The sequence below is a fragment of the Lithobates pipiens genome, unplaced genomic scaffold (genome assembly GCF_037356315.1).
Source record: "Lithobates pipiens isolate NorthernLeopardFrog02 unplaced genomic scaffold, aLitPip1_a1.2 Scaffold_13, whole genome shotgun sequence".
Classification (NCBI taxonomy): Eukaryota; Metazoa; Chordata; class Amphibia; order Anura; family Ranidae; genus Lithobates; species Lithobates pipiens.
This window is the reverse complement of record NW_027507718.1, coordinates 206,535,972-206,549,002: the sequence shown is the minus strand read 5'-3', so window position 1 is coordinate 206,549,002 and position 13,031 is coordinate 206,535,972. Positions and strand designations below refer to the sequence as shown.

Below are 13,031 nucleotides of genomic sequence, written 5' to 3'. Positions count from 1 at the left end.
CCTGTCCAAATTGTCCTGAACATGTGTATGTATGAATAAGAGTTAGTGTCAGAAACCATGAATCAGACTGAGACAGAAGTACAGTTTGTAGTAATATGACAGAAGTGACTCAATTTTTATATAAGTTCATATATAAGTATATAATCATATATAAGTTCATATAAGATTATTTTGCTAGTTAGTTTAAAGTTCTGTATTCTTAGTCTGTGACAGACTGTAACGGTTTCTATAAAGCACACATATAAGAAAATATAGCTTACGGCAGCATCTTTGTCCTGTACCTTTCTATATAAAGCTTATCTGGTTGAAGAGCTGTCTAGAACATTTTCCTTTGTAAAGGGGAACACCAAAGGCATGACTATGAGTCATGGAAGCAGTTGGCATGGTTACTATAGTTGCTATTAGGGATGGCCTTGCGGTTCGCCCGACGGTCGGTTAGTGGCGCTGTGCGCCAAACCGGCGCACTTCTGGCGCTGTTTGCGCGGCGGACATATGCGTATACATTGTGAAAGAACTTTGACCCATGATGACACATCCATCATGGGGTACAGGACAGCTAATTGAAACATTTCAGCACATGGAAAATTTGACATTTCCCCACCTTATAAATAGACCTGATCTGGCGGCCATTTTACATTCTGTCTTTTGTCAGTGTAGGGAGAGGTTGCTGTGTGGAGCAGGGACAGACTGTAGTGACGCAAATCACTAGCTATTATTTCCACAAAAGTCCTTTTAAGGACTGGTATAGGTGTACAGTATATAGGGTTCTGGTGCACTGCTGCTGACTGCTGTGCTGCTGATTGCTGAGTGCACAGCTGACCGATTCTGCAGCTGTCTTTTGTGAGTGTAGGGACAGGACACTGTGTGGAGCAGAGACAGTCAGTTTAATCACTAGCTATTACTATTAGGTCCACAAAGTTAGGTCCACAAAGGTCCTTTTCAGGACTGTTAAGCCCCGTACACACGAGAGGACTTATGTCCGACAGACTTCCAAAGGAGTTCCGCCGGAGTTCCGCCGGAGTTCTGACAGACTTTTCGGCCGAACGGACTTGGCCACACACGATCACACTAAACTCCGACGGATTCGAACGTGATGACGTACGACCCGACTCGAATAAGGAAGTTCATAGCCAGTAGCCAATAGCTGCCCTAGCGTCGGTTTTAGTCCGTCGGAGTAGCATACACACGAGCGGATTTTTCGAAGGGGACCGGGTCCGGCGGAGTTCCGTCGGGAAAATTTGAAGCATGCTTCATTTCTAAAGTCCGTCAGACTTTTGCGAAGCTAAAGTCCGTTGCAGCCCACACACGATCGGATAGTCTGACGGACTCGGTCTGACGGACTTTGGATGTTGAAAAGTCCGCTCGTGTGTACGGGGCTTTATAGGTGTACAGTATATAGGGTTGTACATGTATAATATACTTTCTTTCAAATATAGAAAGCCTATTATACTTTACTGCTGACCGATTCTGAAGCTGTCTTTTATCAGTGTAGGGACTGAGGGACAGTCTGAAAATCAGTAGCTACTAGGTCCACAAAGGTCCTTTTAAGGACTGGTATAGGTGTACTATTTTGTGCAGTATATAGGGGTGTAATACACGTATAAAATACTTGCACATATAGATAGCATAGTGCTCTCTATCTCGGTGCTGGTGTCAGTGCTCTCTACCTTGGTGCTGGTGTCAGTGCTCTCTATCTCAGTGCTAGTGTGGTCTCAGTGCTCTCTATCATGGTGCTGGTGTGGTCTCAGTGATCTCTCTCTATCTCGGTGCTGGTGTGGTGTCAGTACTCTCTCTCTATCTTGGTGCTGGTGTGGTGTCAGTGCTCTCTATCTCGGTGCTGGTGTCAGTGCTCTCTATCTCAGTGCTGGTGTCAGTGCTCTCTATCTCGGTGCTGGTGTCAATGCTCTCTATTTCGGTGCTGGTGTGGTCTCAGTGCTCTCTATCATGGTGCTGGTGTCAGTGCTCTCTATCACGGTGCTGGTGTGGTGTCAGTGCTCTCTATCTCGGTGCTGGTGTCGGTGCTTTCTATCTCGGTGCTGGTGTCAGTGCTCTCTATCTCGGTGCTGGTGTCAGTGCTCTCTATCTCGGTGCTGGTGTCAGTGCTCTCTATCTCGGTGCTGGTGGCAGCCAATCAGCAGGCAGTGCCAGCACCATGGCTGAGGATCAGCACTGGACTGGCACCTCCGGACCACCACAGTGGAGCCCTGCATAGGTGGGGGTAAGGGCCGGGCAGAGGGAGGGGTCAGGGGCTCAAGCACAGGTTGGCACACTGGGACACTGGCACAGGACTGCGCTGCCCTGACTGTGACTCATCTCCTGCACCCCCTGCCCTGACCTTGCCTTTCCTCCATGGCCTTCACGTGCTCCTGAATTGTCAAAATTTCACTGATAAAAAAAGAATGCTTGTCGTTGTCGATCCCAGATTCACTTAATATTTCTGTTATGTCAGTGTTCATGTGGTGGGACTATGTGTGCACAGCTAGTAAGTATTTTGTGGCTGAAAATATAACCTGGAGGTTTTTAAGGTTCGCCTGCCATTAAAGTCAGTGAGGTACGCCGCAAACTTTGCGGTTCGTGAACTTTTGGCCGCGTTCGCGGTTCGCGTTCGCGAAACGTCCCATCAGAAGTTCGTCCATCACTAGTTGCTATGTCAGCCATGTTTGAGGGGTTGGGCATTTGAGTATTAATGATATGTAATAATATGAAATGTACACCCCTGTATTAAATCACTCCCATGTTACATGCAATGATTGGTTGATAATAACGTATATAAGTTGTATACCCGCCCAGAATTAAATCACATAGCATTGAACATAGACTTTGACTAATACCTTCTTGTGTTCACAAAGAAGCTATCTCCTCAGTACTGAGAGGGTCTTGTGAGTGTGGTAATTGCTGTTATTATACCTAGCTGGTCTTGTCAGGTATACAGAAATACCGGTCGATTCCGCTTCACAGTTTAATCATACTTGGTTAATAATAATAAAAAAAGGTAAAAAGAGTAAATGTAGTCAAAACATAGCCAGAGTTCAGGAACCGGAACAGATAGTCAGACAAGCCAAAAAGTCAGGGAGCCAGAGATGAGCGTAGTTGAACAGCAAGCAGGATCTGGAGCCAGAAGGAATGTCAGCCAAGCAAGTCTTTAACAGGAACACAGGAGACCGTCTCTAGAGATGTGACCAAGGCAAAGGCAGAGATTATCTGGACTGGATGGCTTAAGTAGGCAGGACTGACGAGCAGGATATCATCAATTCGCAAGTCACTATGGAGAGATAGGAGCTGGCAATTAGCCAACAGCTGAGTTGCCAGATTTGAAAAGGAGAGGCTGAGCCCAGCCCTGATAGTACCCCCTCCTCAATGACCCCTCCCCCTCAGAGGACCACAAGGCTTGAGGTGAAAACATCTATGGAAATCATGGAGGAGGACAGGGGCATGTACCTCCGAGGATGAGACCCAAGAGCGTTCCTCTGGACCGTACCCTTTCCATTGCACCAGGTACTGTATGCACCTACGAAAGTCAACAATGGACTGTACTTCATACTCTTCATGGTTCTCAATCTGTACAGAGTGAGGACAAGGCACCGAGTTGGTAAATCAGATGCAGACCAAAGGTTTTAAAAAGGAGACATTAAATATACTTGAAATACGCATATTAGAAGGAAGGTCTAATGCGTAAGCCACTGGGTTAATATCGCAAAGAATACAGAAAGGCTCAATAAACCGAAGGTGCAAACTTCAGAGAGAGAACATAAAGTCGGAGGTTGCGAGATGACAGCCAAACACTGTCCCCAACCTGGTAGGAAGGTGCAGGCAGGCGTCTGCGGTCAGCATGAAGTCTGTGCCTCTCATTAGCATGTCGTAAAGCCTCCTGGACTTGTGCTCAAAGTGGAATGAAGACCACGGAGATGCTCCTCTAACGCAGCAATACTCTGCGGAAAAAATGAGTCAGGCAACATGGAAGGTTGGAAACCATAGTTCGCCATAAACAGGGACAAGCAGAATTTAAGGCACTATTGTGAGCCCATGGTAAGAGGTCTGACCAGTTGTTATGATGGTCAGAAATATAGCAACGTAGGAATTTCTCCAAGGACTGATTGGCTCGTTCTACGGTCCCATTAGACTGCGGGTGATACGCAGAGGAGCAAGCTGAATTCCCAACTGTGCACAAAAGGCTCACCATAACTGGGACACAAACTGACTACCCCTGTCCGAGACAATCACTTTGGGTAACCCATGTATGCGAAAGATCTCCCGAGCAAAAATGAAAGCCAGTTCCTTAAAAGTGGGCAACTTCTTAAGTGAAAAACAATGGGACATTTTTGAGAACCGATCAACCACCATAAGGATAACTGTGTTGCCCTGGGAGTTGGGTAAAGAAATCCATAGACAGGTGGGTCCAGGGCCTCTCTCCATTAGATATGCGTTGTAGAAGGCCCACTGGAAGGTGTCGGGGAGTGTTACTCTGAGCACACACGGAACAGGCAGCTACAAAGGCGGTTACATCAGCACGTAGACTAGGCCACCAAAATTGTTGGGAAATGGAGCATGGACCTGAGCAGCAAGAATTTTGTGACCCAAAGGAGAAGTAAAACTGGTGCAAACCGCCGCCAGAATACGATCAGAAGGAATCACAGGAACCAGATACGACACCATCTTGGAAGTGGAGGAAAATTGTCGTCACAAAGCGTCAGCCCTGACATTCTTAATACCGGGTAAGAATGAGACAATGTAATTGAAACTAGACAAGAAAAGAGCCCATCGTGCCCTTCTGAGAAAGAGGCATTTAGCCTCAGACAAGAATGTGTGATTCTTGTGGTCAGTAAGAATGAGAACCGTCACAGTGGTACCTTCGAGGAGATTTCTCCATTATTTCAAGAATAAAATGATCGCTAACCACTCTCTGTCACCAAAAAGTAGCACAAGGATGCATAGCACTCTCAGAGGTAGAATGTTGAGACAGAATGGAGCTAACTCCAGTCTCAGAAGCATCAACCTCAAGGATAAAAGATAACATAGGATCAGGATGTGCACAGGAGCAGAAACAAAGGCAGCCTTGAGACTCTCAAAGGCCTTAATGGACTCTGGAGACCAGCTCTGTGGGTTACTGTCCTTTCTGGTCATATCAGTCAGGGGCCTGACCTAGAACGAGACGTTATGAATAAACTTCCGATAATAGTTGACAAAGCCAAAAAGCACTGCAGAGGACGTAAACCCATGGGTCAGGCCACTGCAGAAAGTTTCTCTGGGTCCATGGAAAAACCAGCAGTGGAAATGACATACCCCAGGAATTTAACCTATTCACAACTTCTCCAATTTACAATAGCGATTGTTCTCTCTTAGTCTCTGAAGCACATGACAGACATCTGTGTGGTGGCTTTCCAGGCACTTGGAAAATATGAGGATATTGTCAAAATAAACCACCACACATAACTGCAAAAAATCTCAGAGGACATCGTTAATAAATTCTTGGAAAACTGCCGGGGGGTTACAAAGCCAAAAGGCATTATGAGGTACTCATAATGGCCTGTTCTGGTATTAAACGCAATTTTCCACTCGTCGCCCTCCTTAATCCTCACAAGATTGTATGCCCCTCTCAAGTCAAGTTTTGTGAAAACTGTTGCTCCCTTGAGGTGGTCAAATACATAACTCTGTGATCAACGGAATTGGAAAGGCATTCTTAATCATGAAATGATTGAGATCCCTATAATCAATACAAGGTCTCAGTTCACCGCTCCTCTTCTTCACAAAGAAGAAACCAGCACCAGCAGGAGATGAGGATTTGCGCATTAAACCTTGAGAAAGTGCATCTGCAACATACTCCTCCCTGACCTTATCCTCCAAGACCGACAAAGGGTAAAGGGTAGAAGTCTCCTGTCAAGAGCCTTAATGGCAAGTGGAGTGTCACGCAGCTGCAGCAGAATCGAGTGCTTCTATACAAAGGCAGAATCAAAGAACAGGCCTGCAGCCCCAGAGTCGATTAGAGCCTGTATCTCAACGGATGACTCGGCCCAAGAAAGGGTAACCAAAACCAGGGGCTTATCCTTCTGGATAACTGTGGATGAAACAACGCCACCTAAGGTCTGTCCGTGACAGGACCTCAAGGTTCGGGCGTTCCCTGGACGGGTAGGACAAGACTTCAAAGAATGACCTGCCTGGCCACAATAAAGACACAATCTCTCCCTCCTCATAAAGGTTCTCTCATCTGCAGAGAGATACGTGAACATGGGTTCATCTTCACAGACTGACTCAGTACCAGGAGGCATGGAAGGTGAGGGAGGCAAGGGTGGGACTGCAAAGTTTGGAGACAAATGTACTGGAGGTTTCCACAAGCACTTCTTAAAAGGGAGACTTTCTCTGAGTTTGAAGTCAATGAGGATGGCAAACGCGATCAACCTCTCCAGCTCAGTTGGTAAATCTCGGGCTGTTATCTCATTCTTGATGGTATCCGAGAGACCATGAGAAAAAGCTAGCACGAGGGCCTCATTGTTCCAAGCAACCTCTGCTGCCAAAATAGGGAATTCAATGGCGTAATCGGCAACAGTTCTCTTACTCCGTTTGATGGACATGAGGCACTTGGTAGCAGAAGCGGAGCGTGCGGTAACATCAAATACCCTTTTAAAATAAGTCACAAACTCAGGGTAACTCAAGACAACAGTTTTTTGTGTCTCCCATAGAGGGTTTGATCAGGCCAAGGCTCTCTCACAGAGCAAAGATATCACAAAACGACTTTGCTTCTGTCTATGGAAATTCCCTGCGGCAGCATCTCAAAGTATACCTCAACCTGGTTGAGAAACCCTCTGCATTTGACTGGATCACCCTCAAATCGCTGGGGAAGCAGAGCGGAACCAGACATACCTCTTATAGAGGTAATACTTGAGGCGGGTGCCTGCACAGAGACTGGAGCAGCAGCAGGGATGGCCTGCAACACAGGTTGTACCGGGGCAGCAACTGTGGGAGATTCCAGGGGAGCCGTGCGACTCAGGAGCATTTTTAACGCCATGGCAAACTGATCCATGTGGTAAAATGCTAAAACATTTAATGTGAACAGCTTAATGTAAAAAGAGCTTAAAGAGGAAGTAAACTCTCCCACTCTGATGCTTCTTTTCATTTAGTCCATTATAATAAGTAATTATCAGACTATAGGCACTGTAATCCAGCCCAAATCGCATATTACTTACTGTTTAACCACTTGCTTACTGGGCACTTAAACCCCCCTCAGTCCCAGACCAATTTTCAGCTTTCAGCGCTGATGCACTTTGAATGACAATTGCGCGGGCATACAACACTGTACCCAAATGAAATTTTTATCATTTTTTTCCCACAAATAGAGCTTTCTTTTGGTGGTATTTAGTTACAGCTCGGAGTTTTATTTTTTGCTAAACAAACAAAAAAAGATGCAAAAAAAAAAATCATGTTTTAATAGTTTGTTATAAAATTTTGCAAACGGGTAATTTTTCTCCTTCATTGAAGTGCGCTGATTAGGCGGCACTGATGGCTGCATTGGTGGGCACTGATGGGCTGCATTGGTGGGCACTGATAGGCTGCATTGGTGGGCACTGATAGGCTGCACTGGTGGGCACTGATAGGCATAGTTAAGGCGGCACTAATAGGCACAGATAAGGCGGCACCGATGGGCACAGATAAGGTGGCACTGATGGGCAAAGATGGGCACAGATAAGATGGCATGGATGGGTGGCACGGATAAGTGGCACGGGTGGGTGGCACGGATGGGCACTGATAGGTACCACTGATAGATGGGACTGATGGGCACTGATAGGTGGCACTGATAGGTGGCTCTGATAGGTGGCACTGCTGGGCGGCACTGCTGGGCACTGATGGGCGGCACTGCTGGGCACTGATGGGCGGCACTGGGGTGCAGCACCTTTGAGGCACATTGTGGGCACATTGTGGGCACTGTGGGTGGCACTGTTGGTTGCACTGCTGGATGGCACTGTGGGTGGCACTGTGGGTGGCACTGTGGGCACTATGGGCACTGCTGGGTGGCACTGCTGGGGGGCACTTACTTTTATTCAGGATGGCACTGCGGTGGGCAGGTGGGCACTGGCAGGGGGCAGGTGGTCAGCTGTATTGCTGGCCGTGATCGGGACTGATGTCCCGATCACGGCCGCCGGTGATCGACTTTTTTTTTCTCTCCTCGCGCTGTCAGCGAGAGGAGGAATAATAGCCGATTACCGGCTCCGTTCTATCACATGATCAGCTGTCATTGGCTGACAGCTGATCACGTGATAAGGGGTCGGGATCGACCCCTTACACGGATCGGTGATCAGGCGAGTCTCACGGACTCGCCGATCACAGAGCGCGCCGCGCGCGCCCCTCAGGGCGCGCGCAGGCCGCTCGTACCCGGGACGACGTCAATAGACGTAGTCCCGGAAAAGTAGATCCGCGCTAATGCCGTCATTTGGCAATAGCGCGGATCCCAAGTGGTTAAAGAAACTTTAAAAAACTTGTTTCCAGGGGTTAGGCAGCACCATCTTAAGTATGAGTCCACAGTGGAGTGTATTTCTTCCCTTACATTGAGCACTTCTTGTACTGTTAACCAAGCCTCCTTCTCAATCCAACATTTCTATGGCAACCCTGCTTCCCTGTTCATAGCTTACTTGTTTATTTCATAGTATTTACTTGTGCCGAAGACTGCAGTAATGGCCACGTTTAGTGTGTATGTGAGGTCACATGGTCACATAGTGTGCAGGAGGAAGCTCTGAGTGATTAGCAGAGTTCAGTGGTGTGCCGTAGGAAGTCCTGATAACAGATAGATAAGCACATAGAGAGTGTGCCGTAAATCAGGGAGATCTGGGCATGCTCAGTGACTTCATTCTACAGAACAACAAGGATTACAACAATACTAAGCAAGTAAGGAGATATCTACAAGCAGTTTTCATAAGGGTTTTTATGCTGATTTACATGGGACAAAGTTGTGGGGGAGGGTTTACAACCACTTTAATGTACCAAAATGTGCCTAAATCTCGATCAATTGTCTTGAAACTTTGCACAGCATAAGTTCTCAACTTCCCAAACCTATCCTATAAGTTTCATGCATTTTGGTGCTCCACAAGGCAAACTAGGGACATTAAGCTTGTTTTTTGGGAGCTAAATGTGGCTTAATGTACAAAAAAGACCTTAAATGTTATCCAATTTCCCCCAAACTTCACACAATAGAAGACTCTATCCAAGCCAACATATTTTGAACATTTCAGCTCCTTTGGTTAATCACACCCAATGTTTTTCACATTAAGCTATATTTTACAATGCTAAAACATTTAATGTGAACAACTTAATGTAAAAAGAGCTCAACCACTTGCCGGCTAGCCGCCCCCTGCTCGCCCACGGTGCCGATGCGAGTGCCCAGCAATCATGATGAGTGCCAGGCTCCCGTGATCGCTCGGGGCACATGGAGAACCGGGCTCTGTGTGTGTAAACATAAGTTTCCAGTTCTACGAGGGGAGAAGTGACAGATCGTCTGTTCATTAAGAGTATGAACAGCGCTCTATCTCTTACCCTACACAGTCCCCTCCCCCCTTCAGTTAGAACACACACTAGGGAACACATTAACTCCTTGATCGCCCCCTATTGGTTAACCCCTTCACTGCCAGTGACATTTTTACAGTAATCAATGCATTTTTATAGCACTGATCTCTGTAAAAATGCCTATGGTCCCAAAAATGAGTCAAAATTGTCCGATGTGTCCACCATAATGTCGCAGTCCTGATAAAAATTGCAGATTGCCGTCATTACTAGTAAAAAAGATTTTTTTTTACCAAAAATATGTAGAAGATTACATAGCATAAACTGAGGAAAACATTTTTTTTATATATTTTTGGGGGATATTTATTATAGCAAAAAGTAAAAAATATTGCGTTTTTTTTTTCAAAATTGTCGCTCTTTTTTTTGTTTATAGCGCAAAAATAAAAACCACAGAGGTAATCAAATACCACCAAAAGAAAGCTCTATTTGTGGGGAAAAAAGGACGTCAATTTTGTTTGGGTGCAACGTCGCGCAATTGTCAGTTAAAACGACACAGTGCTGAATCGCAAAAAAGGGTTTCGGTCGAGAAGGGGGTAAGATCTTCCGGGGCTGAAGCGGTAAATGTACCATAATGTGCCTAAACCTCAATCAATTGTCTTAAACTATTTTACATTAAATGTTTTAGCATTGTAAAATATAGCTTAATGTTAATAACTTTTGGTATGATTAACCAAATGAGCTGACATTTTCAGAATATGTTGGCATGGATGTAGTCTTCTATTGTTTAAAGTTTGGGGGAAATTGGATAACAGTTAAGGTCTTTTTTGTACGTTAAGCCAAATTAAGCTCCCCCAAAAAACAAGCTTAATGTCCCTAGTTTGCCTTGTGAAACACCGAAATGCATGAAACTTCTAGGATAGGGTTGGAAAGGTTAAAACTTAGGCTGTACAGAGTTTCATGGCAATTGAATGAGGTTTAGGCACTTTATTACATGTTAAGCTACATTAAGCCATTTTCACATTAAATGTTTTAGTGTGTTCCCCCTTGCAGAGTGCAATTGCACTTTGCAAAGTACACAGTCTATTTGCCTTTGGTAAATCAACCCCAATAGCTCCATGAAAGGCATTCCCTCATCAACACTGATTGTGTTGATGGGGGAATCTAGCAATTTTCTTTCCTGCAACCCATGGTTGTAGGAATGAAAATCACATCATCTATGGCTGGCTTTAGAGCTATATGGAGGGAGACATTTATCTGGCAAATTAGCAACACGTTTAGGTGCAAATCATGCATCCAGGATGCCTTTCATTTCTCAAGGTCTATGCAGCAGTTTTACTGTGTATTTACAAACCTCTGTGAGTGGAAGCCAAGGCAGCAAATTAAGTCAGAATTAGAACTGAAGATGATTTTAAACAGACACACAATTAACAAGTGGTCAGGTTTCATTCTGTCACAAAACTACTTTAGAGTAGCTGAGGAAGACTTTATAAATCAAGTTGTAACTCTGTAGGAAATCTGTCTCAAAATCTGTTTCATTGCTCATGTTAAGTACTGCCTTGCTTTGCGACATGGATTTACAGATTTCTCCCAAAATGTTTAAACACGGGAATGGTTAATATTTTCATAAAGTTGCAGTGGGATTTTGGTAAATAGCGAGATTTGATGTACATACTGCTCATATTAGGAATAACAAAAATGAATACTTTGGGGTCTACTTATAACAAAATAGTTGTGCAAATGTCTCAGACATCCGCACAGTCATCACCAATAATAATCCCCGTTGTTTCTTGTCCAATTTTTATCTCCTAAGATCATCAGCTCTATCTACTGACCATGATGTGGTATTTTCTTGATTGAGTTATTTCAGGAAAATACTGCATTATGGCCACTAGATGAAGCTGATGATCATAGGAAATATACATATTCAGCAAAATATGGAGATTATTCATGACAGCTGTGCAAGTGCTTGGGATATTTGCACAGCAAAATGTTTGTATTTAATTTCAGCAATGACAAAAAAATGGAAAATTATATCAAAAACTTACCGTCATTTTCCTTTGCTGGCACCAATCTATGGCAGAATACTACCACATGTATGCTACCATGTTGACACCAGGAAAATGGAAAATTCTATCAAATACTTGTAAATTTCCTTTTCCTTTCCTGGTGCCAATCCATGGCAACATACATGTTGGTAGTATGCTGACATGTTGGCACCAGGAGATACAAATTTCAGCATAGTGAATTTAAACATGCTTTATTAGAGTGATTTCCTCTCAATTACTGTGCTGGGGAAAACATTTTCACCAGACAAGAAGTGAGGAGACTGGGGAGGAGAAATCGAGAGGGGGGACTGGATTAACCATCAAAGTACGGTATATCTGGCTTAAGCTTCTCGGCCTTTTGGCTAAGATCAAGTGTAATAGCTGTTCTTATCAGTTGCCAAAGGAGGCGCTGTGTAAAATAAATACTCCCGCACTAGTAAGGAAATAGAGACCAAAGGTGCTGCAAACGCCGTAAGGGTCAAACACTACCCATATAAATAAATGAATCAGTAATTGGTGTCGCACTTCTAAGTAAATAAAATCATGTTCATATGAAGTAAAATATCAATTGCCTCACAATATAAAAATTAACATAGTAAAAGCAATAAAGTGCAAATGACCAAAAAACTTAAAACAAAGTAATAAAGTGCATATGCAATGAAAAAATAATCACGTGCAGATGTGTTTGAGCAAATCGTTCAAGTGACTAACTGAAAAAAAGGTTTAGACTAGCTGTGGGTAAATAAATATATATAAATAAATAAATGAATAAGTCCATATAATAAAGGTGCCAATAGTGCTAATAAAACACGAATGGACACTCCTCTGGGTCCAAAGTGCAAAGTGGAGGTGTTCTATAGGAACATCAGGTGGAGGTGTTCTGTAGTAACCTCAGGTAGCACTGTGACCTTCAGTGAGGGGTGAATCTTCCCCACCCGTGGATGTGCTAAATTATTACCTTACTGCTGTAAAGTAAACAGCATTTGCAAGAGAGAGAGGGAGCAGATCACTCGAGGTGGAATGGTTCCTGTGCGTTCCTCCTTTCCTGTGTAGCCCAGTCTGTGCAGAGCTTAAGTGGGTCACTCCTTTTCATTCCAATGAATGGGTATCAGGGACCGCTCAGACGCAAAGATGTATTTTCACTGTACAGAATTATCTTCCACCATCAGGCATGTGAAGCCATAAAATGGGGCCTAAGAACGCACTCTGAATTATCTTGTTCACAAAGAAAATATCTGGTAAAATGTCTGGACTTTTGTCTAAAAAACTTATTTGTGGTACAATCGCAATTACTACCACCAGAAGACTGGTGTATGAATGGGTGCTAAATTTGCACCGAGTGTGGCTGGTCTATTTATGGTGAAATGGGAAGAAGAAGCCATCTTCACAAATACACCTACTGAACTTGTAGTCTTCAAACATTATATTGATGACATTTTTATCTTATGGAAAGGAGAAGAAGGACGATTGGTGCAATTTTTGGAAAATCTGAACAAAAATGAT

At 44.3% G+C, this 13,031-nt stretch overlaps 1 pseudogene; it reads left to right on the top strand.

The window, feature by feature from the left end:
* Positions 1-11,870: 11,870 nt before the first annotated feature.
* Positions 11,871-11,959, top strand: LOC143979997 (U2 spliceosomal RNA; annotated as a pseudogene).
* Positions 11,960-13,031: the final 1,072 nt, after the last annotated feature.